Below are 6,893 nucleotides of genomic sequence, written 5' to 3' on the forward strand. Positions count from 1 at the left end.
ATGCAATGTCAGTTTTGGATAATGCTGAAGCGTTAATCAAATATTAGCTAAGACAACTCATTGAATAAACACTTATATATTAAAACGAGTTACTTTTTGTTTTTTCTTTGATAACCATACAAACTAGCATGGTTATCAGGTGTTGGACAACAAAACAGAACAGTTATGAAATGTGTATAACATCTTTCTCTTTCCTTCTTTTCCATTCCTTCTCTCTCTCGTATTTTTTTCTTTGTAAACTGGACAAAATTGACAAAATACTTTATAACATGAAAAAAAAAAATAATTCAGAAGGATGAGAAAGCAGACAGACATATCTACTTTACTGCGGAAGTAAATTGGAAAAAAAAAAAAATAGACATTTATGATTTTCAGTAGAAAGTAGATATATTTGGGGGACATTGGTCAGCAAAGACAGAACGGCAACTGAACCAGATCACGTAGCATAGTTTTAACTGAAATTAGGAAAGCCAGAAACGGAGAGTTAGCTTGAATGTAGAGACACTAACTACAAGATCATAATGACATGCATACATCAAAGTCCAACAAATCACATGTACGCAATGTCGATATCTGTATGTTGTCTATCAAATGTGCAGCCGTAGTTTTGTGCACACACATACATGGGTTCTACTAAATGAAGTGGGGAGTATGATCTTTTAGACATGTAATCGTATGATTCTGCCAGGGGAATGCTGAAATAAGTCCTACACCATCCACTATGACTGTCATTCTTGCAGTTAAATACCTAGAAAATGGAACTATTGAACCTGACTATAATATGAGGCACAAAGAAAAAAGGAGCTACCCTAGTAAAAGTCAATGTCCCTAATGATGCTGGCTTAAACCAAGCCGAGAAGAAGATAACTAAATACCAAGGTGTTATGCATGACATTAAAAGAAATTGGAATCTTGGGAAGATTTCCATTTCTGGTTTAACATCTATTTTAGATGCTGACAGCAGTTTAATGGCTTTAAGAAATTGATTTCCAAACTAACCTATCTCTGGCCAGGTCTGTATTTATTTCTCGGGTTTATTTTTATCACCCTTCTATGATTTCTTTGGCCTTCCCCTGTGAACTGAACTTGTGATCTCAACTGTTTACATCTTCTAACCCAAGAATTCTCATCCATTCTTTCAACATGACCATATCATTGAAGTCTACTTTTCTGCACACCTCTCTCTGTAACTGTCCAGATTGAATTTACCTCTGAGGTCAACAATCCGTGCCTATCTTTAAGACTTGTATCATTCTCATATCATTTCTCACATGTCCTCAACCCTCACTGACCAAGTTTCACTTCCATATCTAATCACATTCGTTTGAGTGTAAACTTGAGGACGGAGTGGGTTTCTAGGTTTAGTTGGAGCTTTTAATGTCTTGAATGGATACTGCTGTTATGAATGTCGTTGACATATCGAGCATAGATAGTGAGTTCAGTTTTGGATTTGAGAGGATTTTGTTTTCGAGGTCAGTCACATAGTATTTTGCTAATGTAGGACCTAGAGGTGATCCCATTAAGACACCATCTGTTTGGATATGTTTTCTCCTTAGGGTCAGTGAAGGGAACTTGTGTGGTGCATTTTAGTAGTAATTTTTTTGGGCTTTGGGGTTTTATGGCTGGAGGGGGTATTGTGTTGTTGTTGTTGTTGTTGTATACTTGATTAAGGATTATTTTAATTGTGTTTTTAGTCGCGTGCAAGCGACTCTATAAGTCAGTTGGTCTGTCCATAACACTTTTGTGCTTGGCCTTTTTGATTAAGATCAAAGGTCTGTTAATAGATGCTGTTCTTAGCTTTTCAAGCTTTTCTTGGCTTTTTGGCACACGTCAATCAAAAATGTTTTAAAAATTGGGAGTTAAGTAGGACGCCCCCCCCCCTCCCCGTATGAAAGGGTGAATGCGGTATGGTGAAAGAAGATACTATCTAGGAGAAACTTTATTTTGTTTAGTTCTGGAGTGACAAGGATGATCAACGACCCTCACAATCCCCCCTTTTGAGTTGACCATGTGCCTAAGTTTTTTGTTCATTGTTGATTTTCAATGTATTTTTAACATGAATAAAGGATTTAATATCTCAAAGTGTAGTATCTGTTCCAGCAAATACTGCAAGCAAAGATCATATGTGAGGGCAACTCCACATATAAGACCTTTGTCAATGTAGGGGCAACCCTTCATACCAATTGTCACTATCCAGCTCCCCTACTCCTGGAGAGCTAGTCCCCATTTTCCCTTCACTCCTCACATTAAAAATTGGCCTTGTGCCTAATTTGCACGGTGGGGTTGCAAATAAATACCATTTTCTTGGCCTTTTGGCCCAGATCAAAGTGTAGTATCCGTTCCAGCAGATACTGCAAGCAAAGGCTCTCTGTTTCAGAGACCCTGGTCAATGTAGGGGCAACCCTTCATACCAAATGTCACTATCCAGCTCCCTTACTCCCCGGGGAGTTGGTCCCCATTTCCCCTTCACTCTTCACATTAAAAGTCGGCCTTGTGCCTTATTTGCTCGGTGGGGGAGTAAATAAATACCAACCCCACATATAAGACCTTGGGCAATGTAGGGGCAACCCTTCATACCAATTGTCACTGTCCAGCTCCCCTACTCCCTGGGGAGTTTGTCCCCATTTTCCCATAACTCCTCACATTAAAAAAAGGCCTTGTGCGTGACCATAGCCACACCTTATGCCTAATTTGCTCGGTGGGGAAGCAATTAAATCCAACTCCACATATAAGACCTTGGTCAGTGTAGGGACAACCCTTCATACCAATTGTCACTATCCAGCTCTCCTACTCCCCAGGAAGTTGGTCCCCATTTCCCCTTCACTCCTCACATTAAAAATCGGTCTTGCGCTCAATTTTTTCGGTGGGGGAGCAAATAAATACCCTTTTCTTGGCCTTTTGGCCAAGATCAAAGTGTAGTATCTGTTCTTACTACACGCTGTACGTATGTAACTTTGTGATATAAAGTGGGAGATCACTTTTCTGTATTAATTTAATGTAAAATGATCACCCCCTTTACAACCAGTCAAAGCCATTCAAGTCATTCTCCAGATCATTCAAGTTGTTTTTGAAGGATTCCCGTTATTTTTTAAGCATTCAAGTCATTCTTAAGGTCATTCAATTCATCCTTAAATTCATTAAAGTCATTCTAAGTCATTTACTTTTTATTTATTTAAGTCATTTCAGCCCATTTTTCGGTCATTTTAGTTTATCTTTAAGAATTTCATGTCAATCCTACATTCACGCATTCATTCATTACATGAGAGCACGCGACTAATGGCTATCGGCTTTGTTTATAGAGATGTTAGTGAAGAGATTTTAAGCGTTGAGGGATGCGGTTATAGATTTGTGGGGAGAGTTTAATTTTAGAAGGTCTATGAAGTCGGTAAATTTTATACTGTATTTACTAGGTATGTAATGTTATAGATTGTTTTGGCGATTTGATATACTGGAGTAGGGATTTCAGAGATTTATGGGTATCCTATTTTGCGAATTTTAATTTACCCGTATATGTAGCCAGGTTTATAGTCTATTATTTTATTAAGTTTTATTGTTCTGATTTCAGCATTGTTTTAATATGGTTAATTTGTTTTTTAGTTGTTCTGTGGGATTTTTTGTGAATGGTTTAAATTTTGTTTTATCGCAGAGAATGTTGTTTATTTTCGTGTTGTAGTTGGTTTTATTTAAGATTGTGTACATATTGGATTTGTCTGCCATTCATATAGTGATGTTGGTATTATTGTAGAGTTCTTTGGCTGCTTATTTTAGCTTTGGGTTTAGAAAGGGGTTAAATTGTCTGCTTTGTATTGATTTTTATATTCTTCGGCTTTTAAAAGATTTTTGAGGTTGGGGTGTGTGGAGATTTTATTTTGATTTTTTAGATCTTGTATTTAATGATAGAGAATTTTGATTTCGCATAGTTTAACATTTTGGTCATAATTCTTAGAGAGGTGGCAGTTAGGGCTAAGGTTAAATTGTTTTTGCTGTTCGGTAAGGGGAGTGTTGGATAGTAATTTTCTTTAGTGTTGGGAAGATAGATGTATTCTTTGTATAGTGGGTTCAGTTTTTGTTTTTTGCGTTGGATTTGGTCATGGTAGGAGCATTCGGAGATTGTGTTAAGGATAGTTTAGAACTGAGTTTTAGTTTTTTCAGTCAGCGAATTGAAAAGTTATTCAACAAAATCAGAAAAAAGAACAACTCCGTCATGTTCAATCAGACGTGCTATATATATATATATATATATATATATATTTCTCTTAGTCTGTCCGTTTGACTTTTCTTGGAAACGACTGGACCAATCTGTCTTAAATTTAATATGGATCTTTATGATTTGGTGCAGCAAATTAACTATTATGGTATCGATTTGATACACAATTAGAAATTGATAGATATTAGTATTTAAATAATCCCAAATTTAACCATATTCAGTCATCAATTTGGCATAAAACACTTATTCTAAGTCAGCCGGATATAACTTTTCACATTTTAACAGAGTAAAAAGTCTAACACACACACACACACACACACACACACAAGCGAACAGAGTAATATTTTTTTCTTAAAGTATTTTTACATTTTCTTTTGCTAATTTTGGAGACAAGTTTCCAGATCAAACAAAAATGTAACAGGAAAAAACACTTCATCTGATTAATATTATAAAATGTGAATTATTATATTTTTGGGAATTGTCAAATGAAATATATAACAGACTTTGATCTTTATATTTGAGTACTAGCTCGGGTGGTTGGAGGTGTGTCTTGAGCAAAAAAAAAAAAAAAAAAGTGGTAGTAGGCAGGCTTGAACTCATGACGAGTGAAAGAAAATCTGACGTCTTACCGCTACTTCATGATATGACCGGAAATTTAACGTAGTCAAGATGACTTGCAGAAATTAGACACAAGGTCGTTTTTTGTGGGGGGAAACCAGCTCCCCCAAAAAGGGGGCACTCTGGTAGTATCCAAATAAATAGTAATTGTCTCAGTATGAAGGGTTTCCCCTACATTGACCAAGGACCAATTACAGAACAGATACTACCCGACCTGAAGGCCAGCGGTTGCGTTCTAATAAGTTTCGCTTTATTTATACGAAAAAGACAAACAAACTCTGGAGACGATGGCATGGTGAGAATTTTGTTTAACTCGATCAAAAAAAAAAAAAAAAATGTCTGTTTGCGAATGCAAGATATTATGATCTGGGAAGTATGCGAAAACTTCTCACGGAATCTAACTGACACGAGAATCCCAATGCAAAAAGCCTTTGATGGACATACACAAACTCTCGTGCCCATTTTGCCTTTTATATATTAGTGCCCGGGTGTTTGGAGGTGTGTATGGTTTTGGGTAAATCAAAACTCCGAGGGGAGGGGGAGTTAAAATTTTTTAAAAAAGTTTTTGGTAGGTGAGTATGAGGATCGAACCCGAACTCTTGAGGTGAAGTTGGAAATTAAAGTGTGAAAAAAAAAAAGTGTGCGACTTTAACCATTGACCCACCGCGAGATATTAACGGAAACATGTTTGAATTTATTTAATTACTTAGATTTGGCAGGTGCCCGTTTTAATGACTTAATGAGGTCAACTTTGACTGCGGGATAGTATTTCATTTACTGCGGAAAGCTTTTTTTATTTTTGTTTCCCCAAGATGTTGTCCAATTTGAATAGCAATTGTTTGATATAAGGAAAATATTTCCATATTGATCAAATTTGATTGCTTTCGGACATTTCCGCCGATAGACGGAAAATACCGCTAGAATTAGTGTCGCTTTTATTATAGGAAAAAGACTAATCCACATGCGGCGAGCGACAAATGTTGAATATTTATCTTCCCGAAGTCGAGCAAATTAAATAGACAGGCGAGCTCCGTTGTTAACTCGGAGATATTATAATTTCTATGTGATATAAAAAGTTTTAAGAAGTTGCGAGCCGACCGACCGCTTCTCTGAAAAAAGCCTTTCTTGGACATACACAAAAAGCGAACATACATACACACATTTTCGCTTTTATATATATATATATATATATTTTTATATATATACATTGATAGCCGGGATTTTATTTTTTCAATATAAAATAAGGTCAAATTACAAAAGTTTTTTTCTCGTTTGATTTTATTTTATTTCTCTTTATCTTTCTTTCTCTTTTCTTGTTTTCCTCTCCCTCTCTCTCCATCACATTTTGTCTTGACTTGCTTCATCTCTCTTTTCCCGTTTTCCGAAAATGTTCATTTTGGCAAACTTCAGCTGTCTGAAGATACAAGGTTCCTGGCAAAAAAATGCACTAAATATTAATGCTATTGTTTTCTTCCTTTCCCTTTACAAAACTGCATGTTCTGCAAAGCCAAAACAATTTCCTTTACAAAACAACCAAACTAAACACTATGAATGAATATTTAATGAAGTCTATAAACTTTTAACAAAAGGGTTGATATTCTGTCAAACAAAACAACCCAACCATATTTCAAACAAAGCATGGGAAGGAGAGATAGGAGACTTTTCTTTCATCAATCATCCTGTCTCCTTTAAAGCATATCAGTTTGATACTTTCAGTAGGAAAAAAAAACAAAAAAGAATAATGTAGATGTGAGATCCTCTTTGTTAGACGATTATGAGTGAACACTCTGTGATCCCTAGGTTGGGAAATGAGATATTTTGCCTGATCAGACTAAAACACACAAGTCTCCTTGACACAGTTCTTCAGATAAGAGCCCCTAAGTAACCCAACCAAGCCACAGAGGCACACTGCCCGAACTATCTGATAGCTCTCCTGTAAACTAACTGTCCTGTCCAATGTCCAACTTAAACTTTCTCTCCCTCCCTCCTTCTCATCCACGGTTTCTGGCTCTGACCACTCCCTTTTCCATCTGAAATCTTTTTATCATTGACTGGTTCTGGTCTTTTG

General features: G+C 36.3%; 1 pseudogene; it reads left to right on the forward strand.

The window, feature by feature from the left end:
* Positions 1-2,881: 2,881 nt before the first annotated feature.
* On the forward strand, positions 2,882-3,015 carry LOC145243171 (U2 spliceosomal RNA; annotated as a pseudogene).
* Positions 3,016-6,893: the final 3,878 nt, after the last annotated feature.

This window comes from Euprymna scolopes, chromosome 21 (genome assembly GCF_053919585.1).
Source record: "Euprymna scolopes isolate OS-2025 chromosome 21, ASM5391958v1, whole genome shotgun sequence".
Taxonomy (NCBI): domain Eukaryota; kingdom Metazoa; phylum Mollusca; class Cephalopoda; order Sepiida; family Sepiolidae; genus Euprymna; species Euprymna scolopes.